Source organism: Alligator sinensis, unplaced genomic scaffold, assembly GCF_000455745.1.
Source record: "Alligator sinensis unplaced genomic scaffold, ASM45574v1 scaffold33_1, whole genome shotgun sequence".
NCBI classification, from domain to species: domain Eukaryota; kingdom Metazoa; phylum Chordata; order Crocodylia; family Alligatoridae; genus Alligator; species Alligator sinensis.
This window is the reverse complement of record NW_005842086.1, coordinates 2,044,283-2,068,676: the sequence shown is the minus strand read 5'-3', so window position 1 is coordinate 2,068,676 and position 24,394 is coordinate 2,044,283.

Genomic DNA, 24,394 nt, shown 5'->3' with positions numbered 1-24,394 from the left:
TGTATTATAATCAAGGGTTTCACATGCTCCCTAAGCTTCATAGGGAGCAATGGGGAGAGTGGGGGGTTGTTCCCCTCCAGGTTTCTGTGCCAATGGTGGGGTGTAGGGCTTCAGTCGGGCTGGACTGAGCACCCAGCAGCAGCAGGGACAGCAGCAGCAGTGGCAGTGCAGAGTCGCTGTCACTACTTATGACACCATCATTGTCCTTAAATCTGGTTAAAAGCTCTGAACTTCTTTAATAGTCTATTACAACTGTCATGAGCAGGGATCCTGGTTTTCTCTGATAAAAAAATCCCCAATTTTCAGATATAAAACTAACCCAAAATCCACATTGTTCCATGATTAAAATGAAACACCACTATATCTATATACTATATCTATATATTATGTTTGTAAGTATATTATGTTTCATTATATTATGAAGTAAGCATATCTATGTTTACTTCATATGAACACATTGAATATTTATAAAAAGCATTACTTTGTGTGTCTTCCTACTGTTTAGCAGGTATGCAAATGGAGGGCTCTTTCATATACAGGATATTGTATTAATAAAGGAGCAAGGATGTTACTAAATATCATCTCTGACAGTCCAAAATAATTTGATGCTATTTTGTTTATATGCCATCAGTATTCTAATCCCCCTTTTTATTCAATGTTAAAATAATATAAATATATAAAATACTTATGCTCAATGACAGCTGATATTGTAATCATTGACAAAATTCTTTTTTTCTCCCATTTTATTTTGCAAGCAGTAGTTGTTCAGATGTTCCATAACTTCATCATCATCTGTTATACAGTAGCTATTTTATTTGAGTGTGAAATTTAAATGAGTTGGAATGCAACTACTTATTCCTGTGAGAATTTCTATGATCTTATCACTATGAATGATTCCCTTGATCCATATTTTTTTGAAACACTATAGCATACTATATCTTTCACAGGAGGCAATTAAAAAATGCTATTGCTTTTTTACAAATGACATGACACTTGGTTGCATAGATGTGATTGATAGGTAATGGGCTTCTGATTAAGAGTAAAATGATGATTATTATATATAATGCATTATATATATATAGTAGTATTCAGGAAGAATTTTTCTCCTTCTCAATAGAAATTTTCTGTCTAACTTTTCTACCTCTTAAAATCTGAATCCTTCTAAAATGATTCATGTTTAAATGTAACTAATATAATTTTATATCAAGTTTACTAGGGTTTCTTTAGAGTAATTCATTTATGGCAGTGTATAGTATCCTGGTTCCAGTTCAAAGCTATTTGTGTTTCTTTTGTATACATAGTTTCAAGTGTTTAAAAAAAAACCTGCTAAATTATACTAATTAGTATATGTATTATTTCACCATAAGAATTTTTTCTCCTTTTCAAATATTTAAACACTATCCCAAATTTGTTCAGTTGTAAGCATGCAATGAATAATTACAGTTGACAAAATTGTTTAAGTTAGTCAAGACTGCGAATTCAGAGGAGCTTAACAGCAGGGTGAATCAGCAGCCTGATGGTAGATAGAAGACAATGATGAAATATATAAGATTACAAATTAGAAGTCATATGGGTTTGGGTAAAACTTATGCATTGTGATGCACATTGGCTGTTGAAGGGTTTCTGGGAAATAAGGTTGTGATTGCAAACTCGAGTCCCTGAATGACCTGAGATACTTCACTTGCTTTCACTGTAGATTGGTTTAGAGAAGAGACAAGAAAAGAAGGAACAAAATAATAGAAGTATATAAGCCTTAAATTACATGAAAAAGTAATTCATATGGTCCTCTTCATAACACAAGAAAGAAAACACTATTTTAATTAGCCTGTAGAATTTATTGCCACAAAGTAACAGTGGAGACATCTACACATGCAGTTATGGCACCTGAATAAACTGAGGAGCTATTGCTCAAGAGTTAATTACTTTTGAGCATGCCATTTGAATGTGGGCCTGAGAGCAGATAACTCCAGAGCAATAAGCTCTACAATTTATTCAGGCACAGCATGTGGAGCCCAGGTGGAACAGCGCTGGCTGGCAGGGGGCCACAGGGATCAGTCTGCCATCCTGGGCTTTTCCACACAGCTCAATGTGCTGTGGAGGTGCTGGCTGGGGTATGAGGGAGCTTCAGTGCAGGACTAGCCAGCAGACATCCCCCTCACTGAAGCACCCTGTGCCCCAGCCAGCCAGGCAGTATCTACATGTGTGCTGCTGTGGAGTTTTTACTCTGCACCTGGATAGAACTTGTCATTACAAGTACCATCTTGCTGTGGGGTAAATTAGTTTATTCCAGCCTAATAGGGGTGCATGTGTAGATGCTGAGACATTTACAGCACAGCTAATTAGTCAATTGCACAGTAAATGTCTCGAGTAGATGAGTCCAGTAAGACTAAACGTAGGATTAAAAAATGGTTTCAATGTTCATTAGTGATATATGTCTTAAAAACCTTTGAGCATGAGGCAGTATCAAACAGATGTATTCCCCATAGTTTCTCTAACAGTCATTAATGGAAATATGATAGTGGACCACTAGTGAAACCAGACATATCAATACCCCAGCCCTGTGTCTCATTGGGAGATGAAGACTACAAGGCTTTGGGCTTAGCTCTGTCTGTCCAGCAAGTTAAGAAGCTCAACTGGAAACTGGAACTCTAGGAACTTCATTCCCTTTACTCAAAAAAAAAAGTGCAGACAGACTCATCACCAGGGATCCTGGTTTTCTCTGTTTTAAAAAAAATCCCCAATTTTTGGATTTAAAAAGTAACGCAAAATCCACAGTTTTCCATGATTAAAATGAAATACCAGTATATATATATATACTGCATACAGTATATTTTATATACTTGTGTGTGTGTGTGTATACACACACATATATACACACACACATACTGGCATTTCATATATATGTACTATTTCATTTTGATCATGGGAAAATGTGAATTTTTAGGTTACTATTTTTTATTCTGAAAATTGGGGATTTTTTAAAATCAGAAAAAACCAAGATCAAGGTTCCCTCCAAGGTGCGTGCATGTGCGGCCATGCACAATTTAATACAGTGCCACACACTAACTTATTAAAGCCATGCACCTGTCCAGAGAGGAGCTGGACTATGGCGTGACAAGGTAAGGCGGGGAATAGGGCTGGCGCAGTGTCTCCTCACTCATGAAGCACCTCCTCACTCCCAGAGGTGGAGGCTGGGGCTGGGGGCTGCCTCTGAGAAACTGCTTCACTCCCCAGCCCCAAGGCCATGTGCCTCCTCACTCCCAGAGGTGAGGTGGGGGCTGGGGCTGGGGCTGGCGTGGGCTCTGCTGGTTCCGGGGAACTGCTCCGCTCCCCAGCCCAGAGTCCATGTGCCTCCTCATTCCTGGAGCAGGGACACATGAGGATCTTGGCTTCCCCAGATCCCAGGTGCACAGGGCAGAGCAGGATGGTGCAGAACCTGGGTCTGCATCAGAGGAAAAGGAGCAGGCGCAAGGAATTGTTCCTAACCAAGATGTAGTTTGGGGGTGCTGGTTACAACTGTGTTAGTCTAAGAACATAGGCAGACAAGGTGATTTGGGGTAAATTATATCACATTTACCCAAAGCACTTTGTCTAACCTTGACATAAGATTTCTGCATCATGACTGGAGAGTCGCCATTACTGGCTTTGGGGAACTGCTCCGCTCTCCAGCCCCCAGTCTTGTGCTTGGAGGATTATTACAAAATCCATTGCATGAGGATCCATTACATGATTCTAGTCTATTAGGCTTAGCATAGTCCGGATCCAAGCTTAGCGAAAGAGGGAGGCAGGACCGAAGTGGTGCACTCATGGACCAAAGCAGCGCACTCATGGATTACTACACCTTAGAGGGAACATTGACCAGAATCCCTGGTCATCACAGCCTTTAGAATTACTACTTTAATCACTCCATGACTAATGTAAAGCAGACTGACTGGAACTTCTATAAGAATGGCCATGCACAAGCAATAGTTGTTCTGCCCACTAAACAAAAGTCAAAGTATTAACTCATACTCAGTTATATTTGGAAGGTTACCTGTGTAACCATATGGACTAGAATTATATACATATAATGTGTGTGTGTATATAGTGTAAAACATATAATAAGATTAAATTCAAGAGTAGATGCTAAAAAAGTTGATTATATTACTGTATGTTTCATGGGGATGGGGGCAGGCAACTATTTTAAGAATGTTTAGGTTTAAAAAGTTTGCTTTACCAATTTCTGTATCACTCTGCCTTTAAATGAAAGGAATCCCCAGGATAACAACCAAACAAGAAGCAAAATGAATACAGTGAAGCAGGGGGGAAAGAGAGTAAGAAATAGGGTTTGTGACCCTTTGTTAATAATGTGAAAATATACATTTGGATTATCATAGAAAAATTTGAAATAAATTGCATATATTAAGGTGAATTAAAAATGATTTAATCTCTCTTTATTTTGTGACATATACTTGCCTCTTTTGCAACTAGCTCTGTGCATCTAACAGCAAAGCAAATTAATTTTATCCCATCGATTTCTATCTAAGGTAATAGAGGTTTTGCCTGAATAAGTTATTCAGTAAGTTATTGAATAAAAGTTGAATCATTTTACCCAGCTGGCAATTATTATTACTAAACTGATGAATATATTTTGCTTGGACTTTTTCTTATAATACGTGTATACATATAGTTGTAAGTAATATTAACAAGTGATTCTGTTATAAAAATCGTAATTATATTAATTAACATATATATAGATTTGGAGCAGGAAAGGAAAAAAAACTCTAGAGCCTTTTAAATAAATAAATTTGCTTACATAATTTATGTCTTTGGAATTCCTTGTTTTTTCTGTGAATCACCTATAAAAGTGACCCAGATATAAACAAGTAATAAGCCTTATTTATCATTATTTTATTTTCACAGACAATTCTTCATTAACCTCCACCATCGTTAATGGCACTGTTGCATGCCAACCACTTTTAAAATTATTAGAGCTTAAGAAATCCTGTGAGCTAATGAAAAGGAAAACTGAAGGAAAAAACTGAGAGAGACCAACATCATAATTCATATGTTCCAAGCAATTCAAATGTTTTCTCCTCTTTTAACATATAAAGAATAATACGAGGAGGAGAAAAGCTACCACCTGTGTTATTTTAATTTTTGTTACACCAGTTGATAACAAACCAATTGCCTGTAACCAATTGCCTGTATCCAATATTTTAACTCGGTAGCTCCAAATCGGTATAGCCAGGACTAAACGATGAGTGCTAAAGTGCAATCCAAATTCAACTCATACAACTTATAATCATCTTCCTGAATTAATAACATACAACTTTCCCTGAAAGTGGGCCTGATCTTGCACACTTTAGCTTAATTGCAGAAAGATAATCAGGAGTTTTGCTAAATTCATGTTGATTTATGGCAATGTCTGAAGCACCAAAATAATGTTCTGATTTTCCCAATGATAAGAAAAATATTTTCTTTGTTTGTATTCATTGTATTGTGAACACAAAATTCTGAGTCACATTAATGGTTGTAAAAAGAAAGTGGGACTGAACTCAAAAAATTATGCATTCCTTTTATGTCATTTGCTGTTAACGCAGTTTGCAAACTCAGAGGGTTTTTTGGTGTCATCATTCATGTTGGACAAGCAGACGGCAGTCACCAAAAATAGCTTTTCCCATCTCTAAGCACAAATATGCCTTTAGGTACTGTATAAATAACAGCAATATACAGATTTAGAAATGCATATAGAGATGCAAGATATGATCAGCAAACGGATTTACTTTCCTAAAAACTTCCAGATGCACAACACTACATTGCATGATATGGTAGTTGATGCTAACATTGAATGCTATTCTTAGTGGTTAAAAACACATTTTAAATAAGATTGGAAGAAAGATAATATGCTTTATAAGAGCTGCTGCCTATACTAGCCACAGGCTTTGTTCCAAAACCGAGTAAGTGAATATTCTTATATTGCAAATCTTCGTATTGAGGTTTACTTAAGATGCAATGTGCAAGTTGTGGTGTAAAGAAACCCAGTGGGATTTGTATAACACATATCTGTGTCAGTAAATATGTTGTGCGTCTCTGGTCATATACAATTTGGAAGAAGAACAACTTAGCAATTTGTTTCTCGAATCTTTAGGAATCATCAATCTCTCTTTTGTTTCTAAATGTACCCCGGGTTGTAAAAGTTCTCATATATAGTTAGAGAATCACTTTGCAATATGCTATCAAAAATGTGACCAAAAAATCCTATAATCAGCATTCTTCAAACAAAGATTTCTTTGAATGACATTAGAGCAGGTGCTAGTATTTTAAGAGACTGTGACAATCTCTGTTATGATAGAAAATGAACTAATCTGTTTAGACAAGCTGGAAAAGTGTGACTGGATATTCAGTGACATTCAGCAAATTAATACAACCAACAAATATTTTTCTATCACCCCACTATATATCACAACAGCTGAAATGGAGAAATTAAAATCTCTGCTATCCCCCCTACCTGTATTTGTAGCATAATACTTTTCTATAGTACCAACTTTTTGTTTTCAAAATATATTGATCTGAAAAGGGTTAAATAACTAAAATAAATCCTCTCCCAGGATATGAGCACATGAGACTTAGAAAGTCCACTGCCCCTGAGAACATTTGAGGTCCTACTGGATTTCCATGGCAGAATCCTATATCACATAAATAGCACTTACCCTGTTATATAACAGCTGTTTTTGGCATCTACCATTTATTATACCATTAAATGGGCACTGTAGATATACAAGCTACATGCCAGTGAGCATGCATAGCAGGCTGTGCTCTGTCTAACAGATATGCAGATTTGTACAGACATACCTGAGTGAGTTTAAGTTGAAAACTTGAAGCTGGACAAAAACTGGTGACCATGGGGTGTTAGATACCAGAAGGGTCCTCTCATGTTTCAGCCCTGGGCACTTACCCCAGTAGGGGTACACCTATGTCCTAGGCTCCTCTTCATCCATAGGGGGTTTGAACTTTTTTCTCCAACATCCCAGGGCAGAGGTGGTTAATTTTGTTAGTCTGAAATCAAGTAGAAGGAGGGAAGGGTGCTACCTTAAGGTGCAGACAGAAGTGACAATTTTCACCTGGTCTAATAAAAAAAATCCCCAATTTTGGGATTAAAAAAATAACCCAAAATTTAACTTTTTTCTGTGATTAAAGTGAAACACCACTAGTGTGTGTGTGTGTGTGTGTGTTTGCGTATATATAGATATATATATATGAATGAAACAGCACTAGTATATATCTATACACATAGATATACTAAGATCAGCATGGATCCTGGTTTTATGTTATTATAGTACATATGAAATACAGTGGTGTTTCATTTTAATTATGGAAAAATGTAGATTTTGGATTATTTTTTAAATCTGAAATGGGGGATTTTTTTTAACAGAGAACCAGGATCCATGCTGATCTTAGTGAAGATGGCAATCACAAGAATTCATATATACTGACTAGTTTCAAACTTTCATTCACAAGTGAGTTGTGATTTAACATTTATGAAATTCAAACAAATTTACTTCCTATTTTACATGTTTGCAGCTGTTAAAAACTAATCTTGATGGTTACTTGTAAAATTGTTAACCAAAATACATTATAGACATTTACATCTTTAATAAAAAATGTATCAGTCATGCCAAGTATTTGCAGTTCATTTCATGACTGAGAACTAAACTATCCTAAAAAGTAATGAGTGTTCAGCTAAAATACAAAGCTTTCCACAAAGTATTTTAAAAAATGTGATTTATCACCAAATTCTGGACAAAGTTTTCAAAATAACTGTCTTATTTAGAAATGTGTGCATTTATACAAAATAGACAATGAACAGCTCAAACTTTCACCACCTCCCTTTACTCCTACTTCTTCGATAGCCCCTGGAACAGGACTTAGCACCCAGTTTAATATTTCCCTGTCCTAACATGCCCTTCACACTCCCCCTCATGCATCCCGCCCCACAACTCCTCTGACCCCTGCCTGTGCTGGAGACAACCACACGAAAATACGAGTTCAGTTGACAATGTTTAGCTGGGTACATGACATCATTCTATGTTTCACTATTCCAACCCTCTGTCCACAAACTGGCAAAGTAGTCAGCCAGCATGTCTTGCATCTGCAGTGCCAGATGACTGGCCTCCATTTGATAATTTACAGATGTGGCACCTGTAGGAGCTGGAGGCCACTCTGCTTTGATTGGCAGGGTCTGGCAGATGTTGTCATCTCTGCATCACTGTTGTCCATTGCTATATTTATGGGGCAAGCTCAGTGAATATCTTCACAGAGGTGGCCTTAGACTTGCAGTTTCTGCTGCTTAAGCGTGGAAAAGTTTGCATGTCCCTGCTTGTCATCCCAGTTGACCATGGTAGTCTATTCCCTCAGTCAAACCTCATCTCCCTCACCAAGAGATGCTGCTCCATAGCTTGGAGTCACCACTTCCACATCTGCCCAGCCACAATGTTATCTCTTGCAGGCAAAACATCCTCTTGGTGGCAGCTACTGTTCCAGGTTAGGATTGATATATGGACCTGGACCACTAGGTTTTTTGGCAGTGAGCACATGTATGAGCTTCTCCCACTGCTTATCCCTTGAATGGATGGATGAAGTCATGACAGTCATCAGAGTACACCAGTGTCACCTTTTCTGTTCAAGCTCATTTACAAATTCACAAAGCTATCCCAGCAACATCTGCTATGACCGCATGCAGATCAATACTGGCTAATGGAGGTAGAAGGTCCACATCATGATAACAGTAGCAGCACAAATGTAGAGGAAATTGAGCCAGGCAGCAAGGGGTACAAGCTTTGCAGTGACTCACACCAAGATTCCTCCCTTAAAAATATAACCACCCATAATTTGAACAGCCAATAGACACTTTTTGTGGTGTTGGCAGAGGCAGGGTAGCCTATGGACACTTCACTAGTGCAAGGTAGACTGAGATGTGAACTTGGTTGGGCCACCTGTAGACAGGAGCAGGTTCTAGCACCCTGTAGTTTTCAGACAAGCTATTCAGCCACTCTTTAAACCGCATTGTAAGGAGAGGTGAAGGTGAGGTGAAGCAGGTTCAAGGATAACTATCTCACTCACAGTCCTTCAGTGCCCTTTCACAATCTCACAGACATTTCCCAGTCTTTATTCCCCTAGGGCAAACTCCTTTCCACCAGGACACAATCAATGTAAACACAGAATACTTTAAATAAGTATCTTTTCTATACACTCCTGCAATATCCAGTCTTTTGACACACTCTCAGTCTCTCCCATCTCACTGTCCTCTTCACAGCCTCAGGCCAACTGTCAGGATAAACACACTCTGAGCATGGTCCCCAGGCTCAACATGAGCTGAACCACCATCTCTCCCTCTCGACTGTATGCTTACAGGCTCTCAGCTGACACGCTCCCAACTGTTTGCCTGGCCCTAGCTCCTCTCCCTAGGAGTCGAACTTTCCCCTTCTGGTTCCTTCTGCAAGTCTCTTTTCCTGGAATCAGGTATCCAGGTTGTAGCTATATTGTTCAAGAGGCAAAAAGAAATCAGGACTCATGGCAGAGGTGATATATTTTATTAGACCAGCTAGATTTTTGCAAACAAAATTCTTTAATTGCAAGCTTTCAGGCAAAAACAAACAAATGAACTGTTCCAAGCAGGAGATTTTTACCGCACCTTCAACTCTTCTATGAAATATGAACTTTCATTTCTACCAAGGAGAACTTTTACAATCTTTTCTCCTATGCTTGGAGAAAGGCATTTGTGCCCTTTCAGCCTTCACACCTTACACCCCTTGCAATCATGCCTGCAGACTGCCCCCAGGCTCCCTGAGCTGGAAAATAGCGACACTGCTACATAAGGATACACCAATCCTGCAATTTCATCATTCTGAGACAAGTTATGACACAACTGGTCCAACAACAAATGTGATGTCTCTTTATAGCCTTACTGTGAGAGAAAATCTGTTTCAGATTTGCCCTGTAAACAAACAAACTCAGTGTATCTTTGGCAGAATGTATGTTCTTTGGTGAAACAATGCAAAATCAGGGCATTCCTTCATTCCTTTACTAGTAAATTTAACTGATTAAGAGAAGCTTCATTTCTTGCTACAATAAGTGTCCTGATATCACTGTTTGAGAGTTTATGAGTGGTTTTTGAGTAGTGATTTATTCAATGTAAATCAAATTAACCAGTGTTCTACCTGCTTGTGGTGTTCAGCATGAAGTATCTCAAAACTGAATCTCAAGCCACATCCATATATATAAAATTACATTTTAATCCAGATTTAAGAACTCAACTTCAAACTTCTGTTTTAAAAATGTTAAACTAAGGGTCTAGGATGGCAACACAAGAAAAATGGTGGATGAAAAGCTCTCATTAACTTTGGATGCAGAGACAGATGTATTATAACCTAAAAATTACAAGCATCTATTTCTTTACTTTCAGACACTCACCAACTAATCATAGATCACAGTCCTTTATATTTGATTTTAATAGCATCGAGCTACCACAAATTAAGGCTTCTGTTAAATCTTTTCCCTCCAATATGATCTTCATTAGTTTCTTTATTTTTGTTATCAGTTTTAATCTTAGACTACAAACTTTTTTCTGTATCTGTGGATATCTCTTATAAACCTATAGTAAAACCATAACATTAAAATTAACAATTAATTAAAGTACTAATCTATAATATATTAGTACTTCCCAAACTGAGCACCTTCCTGTGCAAATTAGAGAGCTTTTTTTGTTTCAACTGTTAGTCAACCACAACAGAAAAAAAAAGACTCAGGCATTTCCATAACTACTATAAATATTGAGAAATGGGAAAGAAAGAATTCTGATAATTGTTCTCCTATTTATACTAAAGCACTGTTCCATGTTGACTTCTTGATCAGTATCCAGTATAACTGTAGGCAGGTTAGCTGGATCATTATTATTGGATCTGTAAGAACCCTCAGTAAATTATGATTCCTTTATTCTAGTCTGTAATGTCACTTCCAGTCCTCTATCAATATTTCAATTTTAATTAAAAAGTTCTGAATGCATAAATTAAATAGAAAAGAAAGAAATGTTATGTAATTGAGCCTTTCAAAAACAAACATGGAGCAGCACACAAAATACTATAGACAGGAAATCAGAATTTCTTCTAACAATAAAATATGAGTACTTAGCTAAGTAGTGCGCTGTAGGTAGCACTAATTCATTAACACATACTGGATGCATTTACACATGCAAGTAATGAATCGCCATATGCCTCTGTACATGCACCCATCAGGAATGTCCAGACAAGTGTGGTTGTGTGGTATGTGGCGCCACAAACATGTTTGTGCACCACATACCGCACAGTCTGGTATACTCCATGCTGCAAGGGAGTGCTGCCCGAATGTGCACTGCTCTGTTTTGTTTTGTTCTTCTGTGGATTTTTTGACCTCTGGATATCCAGGGGTGAAAAAAAACACAAAGGAAAACAAAAAATGGAGCAGAGCACTCTCGGGAAGCATGCCCTACTGAAAAGTAGAGCTGAGCAGCTTGGAGTTGTACTGCAGCTGCCAGCCAGGCTCCGCACAGCAGAGTCGCCACAGCTGCAGCCCCAACAGGCCCCCAGAACCCCAGGTAAGGCTTCTGGGGCTAGCACAATGCTGGGCCCAGCCTCCACTGTCACAGTGGGGTAACTTGCCATGTGCCAAAGTGCACATGGCACGGGCTGACCCAGAGACAAGTAGCAGTGGTGCAAGGTTCACAGCCACTACTTGTCCCTGGGGAAACAAACATCCATGCACATCTGGACATGTCCATCAGGAGCAGTTTAGTATAGGGCTGCTCCATTCCTCCTCTGCCCTACTGCAACCATCAGGGGAGCTCTAGGAAATACTGGTAGGGAGCATGGAGGTTAGTTCTGATCTCCACAGTGTGGGAGAGAGTTCTCTATGATGCTGAGTACCTGCCTTTCCCTGCCTTATGTAGATTGGCACCACTATATATATATTAGAGGCATTTCATTTTAATCATAGAAAAATGTAGATTTAGGGTTACTTTATATATATATATATATATATATATATATATATATATATGTAGAGAGAGAGAGAGAGAGAATCAGAGAAAACCAGGATCCCCGGTGATTAGAGTTTATATAGTAGTGATGTTTCATTTTAATTCTGGAAAATTGTGGATTTTAGGTTACTTTTTTTTAAATAAAAAAATTGAGATTTGTTTTTTTTTTTTAATCAGAGAAAACCAGGATCCCTGCTTATCACAAACAGGCTTTTTAGAAATCAGTTTCATAGATTGCATAGACATTAGGACTGGAAGGGACCTTGGGAGATCATTGAGTCCAGCCCCCTGCCTCAAGGACAGGAAGTCATCTTGGGTCAAAGGATCCCAGCAAAATAAGCATCCAAACACTTCTTAAAGGAGTCCAGAGTAGATGCTTGCACCACTTTTGGAGGGAGTCTAGTCCAGGCCTTGGGGGCTCAAACAGTAAAGTTTTTCCTTATGTCCAGCCTAAAATGGTCTTGAAGGAGTTTGTAACTGTGTCATCCCTTGGGGCTCTCTGGTGAACAGGCATTCCCCAGATCCTGATGCACACCCCGTATCTACTTATAGACTGCCACCAGGTTACCTCTGAACCAGCACTTTTCCAGGCTGAAGAGTCCCATGGCTCTCAGTCTCTTTTCATAAGTCCTATACTCTGATTATAAGGCCTTTTCCTCTGATCATGAGCATAACTCTCCTCTGGACTCTCTCAAGCTTCTCCACACCTTTCTTGAATTGTGTAGCCCAGAATTGGATGCACTACTTCAGCTGCAGCCTCACCAAGACTGAGTACAGCAGGAGGATGATATCCTGAGATTTACTTGAGAAGCATCTATGGATATGAGCCAGAGTTTGTTTGCTTTACCAGCTGCGATATCACATTGGTGGCTCATATACATCTTGTGATCAATCATGACCCCTAAGTTTCTTTTGGCCATGGTGCTAGTGAGCATAGTACTGCCAAGCCTATAAGCATTCTATGGTTCCTTTTCCCAATGTGGAGTACCTTAAATTTGTCGGTACTGAATGTTATTGGTTTGTATCTGCCCACTTTTTGAGCCTATCCAAGTCAGCCTGGATCACGAGCCTATCCTCAGGTGTGGATGTTCTACCCCAAAGTTTGGTGTCATTGGCAAACTTGGCCCATCCATTTCTGACACTGGTATCCATCTTGTTGATAAAGACATTAAAGAAAACAGGTCCAAGGACAGAGCCTTGGTGGACACCAGTAGTCATGGAATGCCATGATGATTCACTTTCATTAATGACTACACTCCGAGTCTGGCCTCAGATCCAATTCCCCAGCCATGACTGTGATGTAGCCAAGGCCACAGTTGGCCAATTTTTCCAAGAGGAGATTGTGGGACATCAGATCAAAGGCTTTTTTAAAGTCCAGCTATATGATGTCAATCTCTTCTCCCTTGTCCAGGTGATATGTCACCTGGTCAAAGAAGGAGATGAGATTGGTCAGGTAAGACCTAACCACAAAAAACCCATGCTGGTTATTCCTCAGGATGTTGCCGTCATCCAGCTTGTCAAGAATGGTCTCTTTGATAATTTTTTTGCAGAATCTTTCCGGGGATTGAGGTCAGGCTGATTGGTCTGTAGTTCCCCAGATCTACTTTCCTCCCTTTCTTGAAGATGAGCACCACATTGGCCTTCTTCCAATCTTCAGGTACTTCACCTGAACACCAGGAGTTTTTGAATATCTTTGCCAGTGGCTGGGCAATGACTCCTGCCAGCTCCTTAAGTACTCTGGGGTGTAATCTGTCAGGACCCACTTACTGACTTGAAGGTGTCTAGCCTCTCAAGGTGTTCCTTTAGTAGGTCTACACTGATGCTGGGTACAAATTCACCCTTAACCTGGTCATCCCACATCATGCTCATTTCCAAAGGTGTCTAGCCTCTCAAGGTGTTCCTTTAGTAGGTCTACACTGATGCTGGGTACAAATTCACCCTTAACCTGGTCATCCCACATCATGCTCATTTCCATCATCCCCATTTTCAAAAAAGGGAGGAAGGAGGACCCAGGAAACTATAGGCCAGTTAGTCTGACCTCGATCCTGCATAAGCTTTTTGAGAGAATTATCCTGACACATGTCCACGAGGGGCCAGCAGGGGAGGTTATGCTTAGGGGCAACCAACATGGGTTCATTAGAGGCAGGTCCTGTCAGACCAACCTGGTGACTTTCTATGACCAGGTCACAAAATCCTTAGATGCAGGGATAGCAGTGGACATAGTCTTTCTGGACTTCAGGAAGGCCTTCGACACTGTGTCTCACCCCATTTTCATTAAAATACTAGGGGACTGTGGTGTCGACACCTATACAGTCAAATGGGTCCCTTAGTGGCTGGAGGGCCACACCCAGAGAGTGGTGGTGGAAGGGTCATTTTTGACCTGGAGGGATGTGGGCAGTGGGATCCCCCAGGGCTCGGTCCTTGGACCCACGCTGTTCAACATCTTCATCAGTGACTTGGACGAGGGGGTAAAAAGCACCCTATTCAAATTTGCTGACAACACTAAGATGTGGGGGGAGGTGAGCATGCTAGAAGAGAAGAATAGGCTGCAATTGGACCTAGACAGGTTACAGGGGTGGGCAGATAAGAACAGGATGGGTTTCAACACTGACAAGTGCAAGGTGCTACACCTGGGGAGGAAGAACCAGCAGCATACCTACAGGCTGGGGAACTCCCTTCTTGTCAGTGCAGAGGCAGAAAAGGATCTTGGAATCATTATTGATGCCAAAATGGACATGGGCTGACAGTGTGGGGATGCGGTCAGGAAGGCCAACCACAACTTTTCATGCATCCACAGATGCATCATGAGCAGGTCCAAGGAGGTGATCCTCCACCTCTATGCGGCACTTGTCAGGCCACAGTTGGAGTACTGCATCCAGTTCTGGGTGCCACACTTCAGGAGGGATGTGGACAGCATAGAGAGGGTTCAGAGGAGAGCCACCCGCATGATCAGGGGGCAGCAGGGGAGGCCCTATGAGGAGAGGCTAAGGGACCTGAACCTGTTCAGCCTCCACAAAAGAAGACTGAGGGGGGATCTAGTGGCCTGTTACAAACTAGTCAGAGGGGACCAGCAGGCATTAGGGGAGTCCCTGTTCACCCAAGCACTACCAGGAGTGACTAGAAATAACGGTCACAAGCTGGAAGAGGGTAGATTCAGACTAGACATCAGGAGGCGTTACTTCACAGTCAGGGTGGCTAGGACCAGGAACCAACTTCCAAGTGAAGTGGTGCTGGCTCCTACCCTGGGGGTCTTTAAGAGGAGGTTAGATGAACACCTTGCTGGGGTTGTTTGACCCCAGTACTTTTTCCTGCCGTGGCAAGGGGTCGGACTTGATGATCTGCTCAGGTCCCTTCCTACCCTACTAACTATGAAACTATGAAACTATGCTAAGCAGGGTGGTCCCTTTGGGTTGATGAAAAACCAGTGCAAAGTAGCCATTAAGTAGGTTAGCTTTTTCCTTGGTGTTGGTTGTCAGTTGTCCCATTTGGTTTAGAAGGGGTCCAGTGTCACCCTTGCATTCCTTCCGACTCCCCACATAGCTATAAAAGGGCTTTTTATTGTCCTTCATATGTGTAGCCAGGTGGAGTTCTGTTTTAGACTTGGCTTTTCTGGTTTCCTCCCTACAGGTACGGACCAGTGCAGAATAATCCTCCTTTGTGGTGATTCCTACCTTCCATCCTTTATAAGTCTCTCTTTTTTGAAGTAGGAGGTCCACGAGTTCCCTGCTGAGCCAAGGGAGTTGCTGTGCCCTTTTGCTACCTTTCCTCTGAGATGGAATAGTTATCCCTTGTACTTTCAGGATTGCTCCCTTAAGGAGTGACCACTCCTCTTGGACTCCACTCTCTATTGAGTCATGGCCCCTTAGGGCCTCAACAACAAACCTCCTCAGCTTATCAAAGTCAGCTTTCCTAAAGTGAAGGATTTCTGCATTGCTGACTGACTTTCCAGCTTTGTGATGGAAGGTAAAAGTGATCAGCTCATGGTCACTGTCTCCCAGCTTTCCTTCAGTTTTCAGGTTGCTGACTAGATCATCCCCTTTAGCCAATACCAGGTCCAGCAGTGTTGGTTCATAGACTTATTGGGTCAGGTAGAGCTTGTCCACGCATGTGAGGAAAGTTTGCAACTGATCAGATTTGGCCAAGTGCTCTTCCCATGAGATGTCCAGGTAGTTGAAGTTTCCCATGACAACCATGAACCGAGAGTGTGTAGCCTCAGCCAGTTCCCTGGTGAATTCCTGGTCAGGCTCTTATTCCTGGTTAGGGGCCTGTAGTAGACTTCTACCATTGTGTCCCCTGTGCCTTGTTCCCCACATATTTTAACCCAGAGGGTCTCTACTTGCCCTCCCTGGGTGTCAATGTTAGTTTGCAGGGATGTGTAACTGTCCTTCACAGAGAAATCTATTTCCCTTCCCCTTTTATCTGCATGATCTCTTCTGTACAGGGTATAGCTGTCTATACTTGTAGACCAGTCATAGGTGGAGTCCCACCAGGTCTCCATTATTCCTATGAGATTATACTCATTCTTGTTTAGTAGGAGGACTAGTTCTTCCTGTTTGCTCCCCAAGCTCCTGGCATTGGAGTACAGACATGTAAGTGTCCCATTGGAAGCCCTAGGCTTCCTTGCATGCCCAGGAGGACACCATTCCAGGGCTGATGTTGGGGTGTGTAACTTCAGAGGAACAAGCTTGTTAATGTACTGGACCTTGGTTTGTGCCCCAGAGGGGGGTCTCAACTGTCATGTCTTTGCTGGAAAATCAATTTTGATGGGGAGGAAGATGGTTTATCCCCTCCCCCTGATACCTTCCTCTGGTCATTCTAGTTGTCCTTCCTGCTCGGGGCTCCGCCTCCCCTACACCCCACCTAACACCAACCAAACATGTTGTTGCTTGGGCCACCAGGATTATAATGGTACACCCTTTTGGGTCTTAGACCCTTAGCTTTACTATGGCAGAATCAAGATGTTATTTGACTCGCTTGATCATGAATGCACCTTGCCTTGCTTATGCATCTGTTTGGTCACCGACTGTCATATTTCCTGGCATCCCACTCTCGACTCACGTAGTATACTTGTCATGGGTTGGTTGTTTGCTGGTACCTGCTCCCTCTGGTTCTGTTGAGATCCAGTCTGTGCTGTGGAGCTCTGTTGCCCATGGAGTCTTCTCTGATGAATTATAGAATTGCCTCTGGCTCTGCCTCTTCAATGAAACCCCTTCCTGAACTAGCCACCGTGTCCCGGGGCTGGGATCATGTTCACTATCTGAACCCTCTGGGCTAGATGAGGACCTCACTTCCAGTCCTCCCTTCTCCTTCCCTGCTGGAGCAGGGTTATCCTGGCTTCAGTGTTCCAGGCCACGAATCAGCCCCGGCATGCTGTTATAAAGTATACCTATGCTGACATAGGAGCCGATCCTGGCTAGTTCCGATTCAGCAGTTATTTTTCTTTTCTTTCTTCACTGCAGTGGCTGGGAGCACCATGGTTTCACTTTCACTGTGCTCTGCTTCCAGCGTTGCATGCCACCAGTGCCTCGTCTCATCTGATGGAGGTAAGTCTTTTCCACAGAGTGGAACATTTGTTGTTTCTCTGGGCCATTATTCTAATGCTTATCTACTTTATCTATAACCCATGTCCCAAAAGAAAACCTCTAAATACCATTTTCTAGCCATCATTGATGTTCAAAAGCCTAAGACCAGGTTTAATTTCTCTGAGCAGGCTCCTTCACCAAGGCAGTGGCCTGCCTAACCATTTTAGGATTCAAATTGTGCCTGTTAGATGTCTAGATCCTGAATAAAATCAATATAGATGCATCAGCACCCCCTATATATGGTTCACATTTAGATTATACACAATAGATGTAGGCAGCATGCTTCTGGAGGGTGATTCATTGATCAATATCCTACTGGATATAGGAAAGAGTAGATGAATAGACCTAGTATTGACCAAGACTGTGGGCATATACAGGTGTTCAAAAAAACTTTGAGAATGATTATGAATTTTTTTTTTTGTCTCCCAGTTAAAAAACATACTAGTGTTTCAGGGTCAGGGAGCTACTAAATATCCTGCACTGTTGACAGTGCACAGCCAGGAGTGTGGGGCAAGGAGGGGCTTTGTTTTCATTCAAATGCACCTTGCTGGCTCCCCTGGTTGCTGGAGGATGCTGGGAGAAGCTGAGCACACAGGACAGTGCTGATTCACTGACCACCCCAGGGGACCATGCCTCTTTGGGGAATGCCTGCCAACAGTACCCCCTCCCTCTTTTCCTTCCTATTGTGAGGCTCAAGGATGTTGTGTGCCAAACTGCTATGCAGATGCATGGGACTCCTCACCTCTCAAAAGCAGTGGAGTGCCCACCAAATTTAGGCCCCTTCCATAATCCAAATTTAGGCTTATAAGTAAGTGGGTAAATTTTCAGAAGTGCTGATAATCATGGAACCTGGGAAAGTGTAGCATGTACTTTAAAGGATCAAATTATAAGTGTGATATTCAGTGGTACTAGAGCTGGATAGTTTTTCCATTCTGAAAATATTTTGGAGATTTAAAAAATCCTACCATTCCATGTTAGTTACTTAATGATACTCTTTCAAGATCAGTGGGTACATCTACACAAGATGCTTAACTTTGCTTAGCAGTCTATTGCAAAGTAAGCATGTGTGTGTACACTTGGTGCATCTCCTTCAAAGTAAACCTCCCTAATACCAAGTAAATTTGCTACCTGCAAATGCAAGTAGTGAATTTACTTGGCATTAGTAATGACAGCGTAGCACTCATGTAGATACCTGATTAGGAGCAAAATCTACTCCAAGTCTGCTGTCGGCCAGGGGGAGGGAGATTGCTCCTTGCCCCTGGGAGCTGACTGGTGCTGGGGCAGGGTCAACCACAGAAGCCTGGGTGGGGACTGTGTTTCCCTGCCCCAGCATCAGGGCGTTCAAAGTCCCTGAGGACAAGTGGGGAGTGGAGACTGGGAGATCCTTATCTCCCAGCCCCACTCCACCATCGCAATCATGAAGTGGTGCGCTTCTTTTTGGAAGGAAGTACTAAAGGAAGAACTAAATGTAAAAGGAGGTACTAAAAGATGGCACAGTAACAACTGTTACTGTGTTGTCTCCATGTCACAGTTATTTTTAGCTGCTTTGTCACTGTATTGATGTGCTATAGCGAGGGAACTCATCACTATGCTGACGTAGTGGCGGATCATGGTTTGTGCTCACTGATGCTGACGTAGCATCTCGTGTAGATGCACCCACTTTGCAGTATCTTTCTGCACAATAAATCTACACTGGAGTAAATGCATATGTAGAAGTGCCCAGTGAGAAGAAACATACAGAGCACTGAGATTAGTGCATTTCATCAAATATAGAACTGACTTCTAATCGCTAATTTACTTGGCTCAGACTTGGTTCTCCTATATTAGCGATACCATAATAACCCAGCTGTAACTTTTCTGGGGGATGTTTCTCTCACCATCATTTGGTAAAGCAGTTCTACTTCGTATAAACTAAACACTCTATGAAATAATATCTTAAACCTTGGTTGCCCACAACCAGACACTTGCTCTAATCCCAAACATAGAGCCTATCATGTAGCTGACTAAAATGTATCTCCACAGTATATAACATTACACATCCTGGTGCCCAAAAAACCTGTGTAAAAAAATAACCGAGTGATGCACGCAGGGGCAGTGTGTGCCACCCAAAACTGGAGCCTGGCCAGCTGGAGGCATGCTTCAGCTGCCAGTCAGACTCCAAGTGATAGGATCACCACTGCTACAGTCCCAGGACATCCCCAGGATCCCAGGTAAGCCTGTGAGCCCAGTGCTGGCCCCAGCCTCCTCAACCCCACCCGGATCACGGCACAGGTGTTTCCTGAGAACAAGTAGCAAGATGTGCTGCTGCTTCTTGTCCCCAGAGAAACAAATGTCCCTGCTTGTGTGGATGCCACCAGTCGTAGCAAATTAATAACAAATCTGCAAGTGTGACAGTGGAATAGTGGAATAAGTGGGATAGTGGAAGAAGTTAACAACATTGGGTATAGCAAGTAAGTGTCTGGTCAGATGTGAAGGGAATAAGAGAATTTTTTTTTTTTTTTTTCCTCAGAAACCATATTTTTTCTCAGAAACTTGTGAAGTTGATGTAATTTTAGAGACCAGGAAAAGCTGGTTGAATGACTTTTCCATGGTTCTATGGGGAAAAAATACAAACTAGGCAGGTGACAGAGCCAAAGCATGCCCTATTATGGAAAAGTTGTGTTGGACCATTCAAGCAATAAACAATAGAGCTGCTGAAAAGAGAATAAAAAAAGACAGGACGGAAGTACCTTGCAGTTCTCCCAATATATTATGGTGAACAAACATTTTGCTTTTGTGTATTTATAATGCTCATTACCAAACAAGTCTTGAATAATAAAATCTTCAGTTAATACCAAATCTGGCCTTATTGGAAGGTGAAGAGTGGATTCATATGCAACATGTGAAGGTACTGTGCAACATTCTCACCCCATCTTTGAGTCAAGCCTCTTCTTTGGTGCACTGTCCTATTAGAGAACAAGATTTCTTGATTTCACTGCCAAAGCTGAATTTTAGTTTCTCCATTGTTTGTACTTAATGGAATGGATGCATAAAAACAACAGGAAAAAGACTCTTGAAAAATAAAGAACATTTTAACATTTACTATGAAGCTACAGGATTTTAACAGGTTACTTATTTGCTGTTAGAGGCACATTATAGAATAGACTTTAAAGAAACAAGATTTTTCAACTATTCTGCTTTTTACATCTTGTTTTGACAGGTAGTAATTTTAGGACATAAAATACACATTTTAATTTTAACTTTAACTTTAACTTTTATCTTTAACTTTTAACTTTAAATGAAAGAAAGAGGTTTTCCCTTTAAATTCCTGAAGTATGTGTAACAAATAATAATTATACATATTGTTGTACAACAGAGTATTATGTATCCCACAAACTTAATGTTTCAAATATGTGTGGCTTGCTTATATTTTTGAGTAATTAAAGGTGAGAGATAACCTCTGGCCCTACAAGCTTATGCATGGGTGTATGTGTGTGTGTGTGTTTGTGTGTATATTTATAAATATTTATATTTATGTCAACACACACACATTTATACATCAACAATCTATGTAGTTGAACTAAATTTCCCTTTTTCTCAACCTTCTGGCCAATGATTATTTCTTACCTTGAGTCATGGAAAATTATGAAGTCACCTGTGTTATATATTTTATGTTTGTGAAATATCAAGTGAGAATGGTATTGAGGCCATCTGTAACATTTTTCATCTAAGCATTAACTTATTTTTAGTCTTTTTTGTGTACACTCATCACCACATCTCACATCTCACATACGGTAATAAATTTATTTCCACAATATTTCTGAGAGACAAGGGATATTTTTGTCCTTTTTTAAGCGTGAGTCACAGAGATTAATTGACTTGCCCAAGACTATGCACAGAGACCCACATCCTGTTCAGCCTCTAAAACATTTAAGTGGTTCTTATGCAGCCTTTAAGCATCTAAGTTACTAAACATGATTGCATTCCTTCTCACACAGAAACTGAAAATCCATTGAGATGTTTAGATTCTTTGTACATCTCCATTTTGACCTAAAAGATCCCTAGACTTTGGGTACTTCACAGGATAGGAAACAATACAGAACAACCACTTACATATCTACCTCCATGTAACTCATAGTATAAGCCATTTCTTTCTGAAAAAACAAATAAACTGCACATAATTTCATGATTCCTTAGTTAGAGAAAAATCAGGTTGAGTGACTTCGTTCTAATAAGACTGTCCAGATTTGGCCATGATGACCAAAAGGATCATTAGAAGGCATGAATGTTGGGTCTTCTTTTAATGCAAGCACCTGCTTAGGTTTTCACATGTTTAGGTGCCAACTTTTGAGTCAGGCCCTATATTCACTCTTGCTGTCAATGGGTACAGATCCATTACATTTACTAAAACTGTTCCTTCAAGCCAAAGCTGATTTTGGCCCAGGTAAACTGATTCAGAGAAAAGACTGAGAATGCAGACACACAGCCATTCTATTTAAAACCTGCTTTTGTTGAGCACCTTAATTGCAGTACATTAATTCAGCTACTCATGAAGTAGACCATATGACTTTTGTCATGGGACTTCCATGATGAACCTAGCTTTTTTTTAATAATTAAAATCTACAACATATAGCATTTTAGAAATGTTTGGTAATAATCAGTGCTCCACAAGCTGAAATTTTGAACATTTGGAATGCTGAGACTTTGATAGAGTTCTAGTTTTATACTACATTTTTTATACTGGCATTTTTCTTCATCAGTCCATTCAAGATACCTTCATAACAGGGGCAGCATTTCATATATCAACTGGTACAGAAACCACAAGCCTTTGCCAGTTCTTTGTCATTTACAGACCATTTAAATACTACAAGTTACATATCCTTATTGACATCACATTTGAGGGCACAAACTCACAGGTATATTTCCAGTTATGGCTGATACTTCATCAAGTACATGGAAGTGTCAGCACATACTTGTTAGTATGTGTTGCACTACTTCCCCCGGCCCTGCCCAATTATACAAATTTGAGCAAGTCGAAATTAAAGCAAGAAACTGATAGTTAAACCTTTTTATTATTTCCAAATGTAGACAAAAATCTCATTAACTTTTTATTACTAATAAATAGCAGTTTCCAAAAGAGGTGCCATCATATAGTTGGCATGCTTGTTAATTGTCATTTAGTGGTTCTGCCATTTAATCTTAATATAACCACTTTATATGCCAATTAAATAGCTTATTATTTCCTTTTAGCATATTAAGAAAACACTTACAGTAATATATCAGAAATGATGGTATAGTCTGCCTTAATAGTTTCATTGAACTACATATCTGTAGGTAGGTAATTAGATAGCAACTGGGACATATATTTCACTCCTACACATTATGGAATGTAATCAGTTCATATTATAGTATAACTGGAACATTAACAGCAGTTATTATTAAGGCTACATAAGTATTTTGATTGCAAACAACTGTTTTATTTGCTCATAATCCCCCCTTCCCCCCAGTATTTACTTTCTGGATCAAAATGCTACAGGCTTAGTGTTAGAGTTATTTATTAAGTTTTGCAAAATATATGCAGCAGAGGTTGGAAATAAATCTGTGCTATTTATTTCTTTTGTTTGATTGTTTTTATCAGTTCTTTTACCAAGATGACTTGAGAGTATAGAAATATTTTTTTTGCAGGTAAACAGCCTTTATACTTAGCAAATGATGAATATTCATTTTGATTTGGATGAGTAATATGATTTTGAAATGTAGTTTCTCAGAATTCATAGGAGAAAGAGCACAGCTAGTTTAGAGATTGCACATTGTGAGGTCACAGCGTATATGGATAGGGAATGAGGCACTACAAAGTATGGTGACATTGTCTTTGTATCCTGCTATTGTACATTAGACTGTGAAAATGGTATAAATCTTAAGCATTAGGCAGGTGCACAAAACTGTACAGACACCAATTCATACCCAGTGCTGAATAAAGTATATCTCTGCAGTTCCCAACTTATATAACCTTAAGGTTATATAACCTGTGCCTTAAGGAAATGATCCTTCAGGCACAAAGCAAGACAATCCCCGTGCGAGGTAAAAGAGGGAAAGGGGCCAGGAGGCTTCCCTGGCTGACCAGAGAAATCTAGGCCAGCCTAAGGGCCAAAAGGGGAGCACATAAAAAGTGGAAACAGGGAGAGATCACCAAAGACAAATATACCTCCTCTGCTCGTGCTAGTAGGGAGGCAGTTAGATGGGCCAAAGCTACCATGGAGCTGAGGATGGCATCCCAAGTAAAAAACAACAAGAAATTGTTTTTTAGATATATAGGGAGTAAAAGGAAGGCCCAGGGAGGAATAGGACCCCTGCTAAATGGGCAGAAACAATTGGTGACGGACAGAGGGGACAAGGCTGAACTCCTCAACGAGTTCTTTGCCTCAGTGTTCCTAAGCGAGGGGCACGACAAGTCTCTCACTGGGGTTGTAGAGAGGCAGCAGCAAGGCGCCAGACTTCCATACATAGACCCTGAGATGGTGCAGAGTCACTTGGAAGAACTGGATGCCTTTAAGTCGGCAGGCCCGGATGAGCTCCATCTGAGGGTGCTGAAGGCACTGGCCGACATCATTGCAGAGCCACTGGCGGGAATATTTGAACGCTCGTGGTGCACGGGCCAAGTCCCGGAGGACTGGAAAAGGGCCAATGTGGTCCCCATTTTCAAGAAGGGGAGGAAGGAGGACCCGGGCAACTATAGGCCAGTCAGTCTCACCTCCATCCTTGGCAAAGTCTTTCAAAAAAT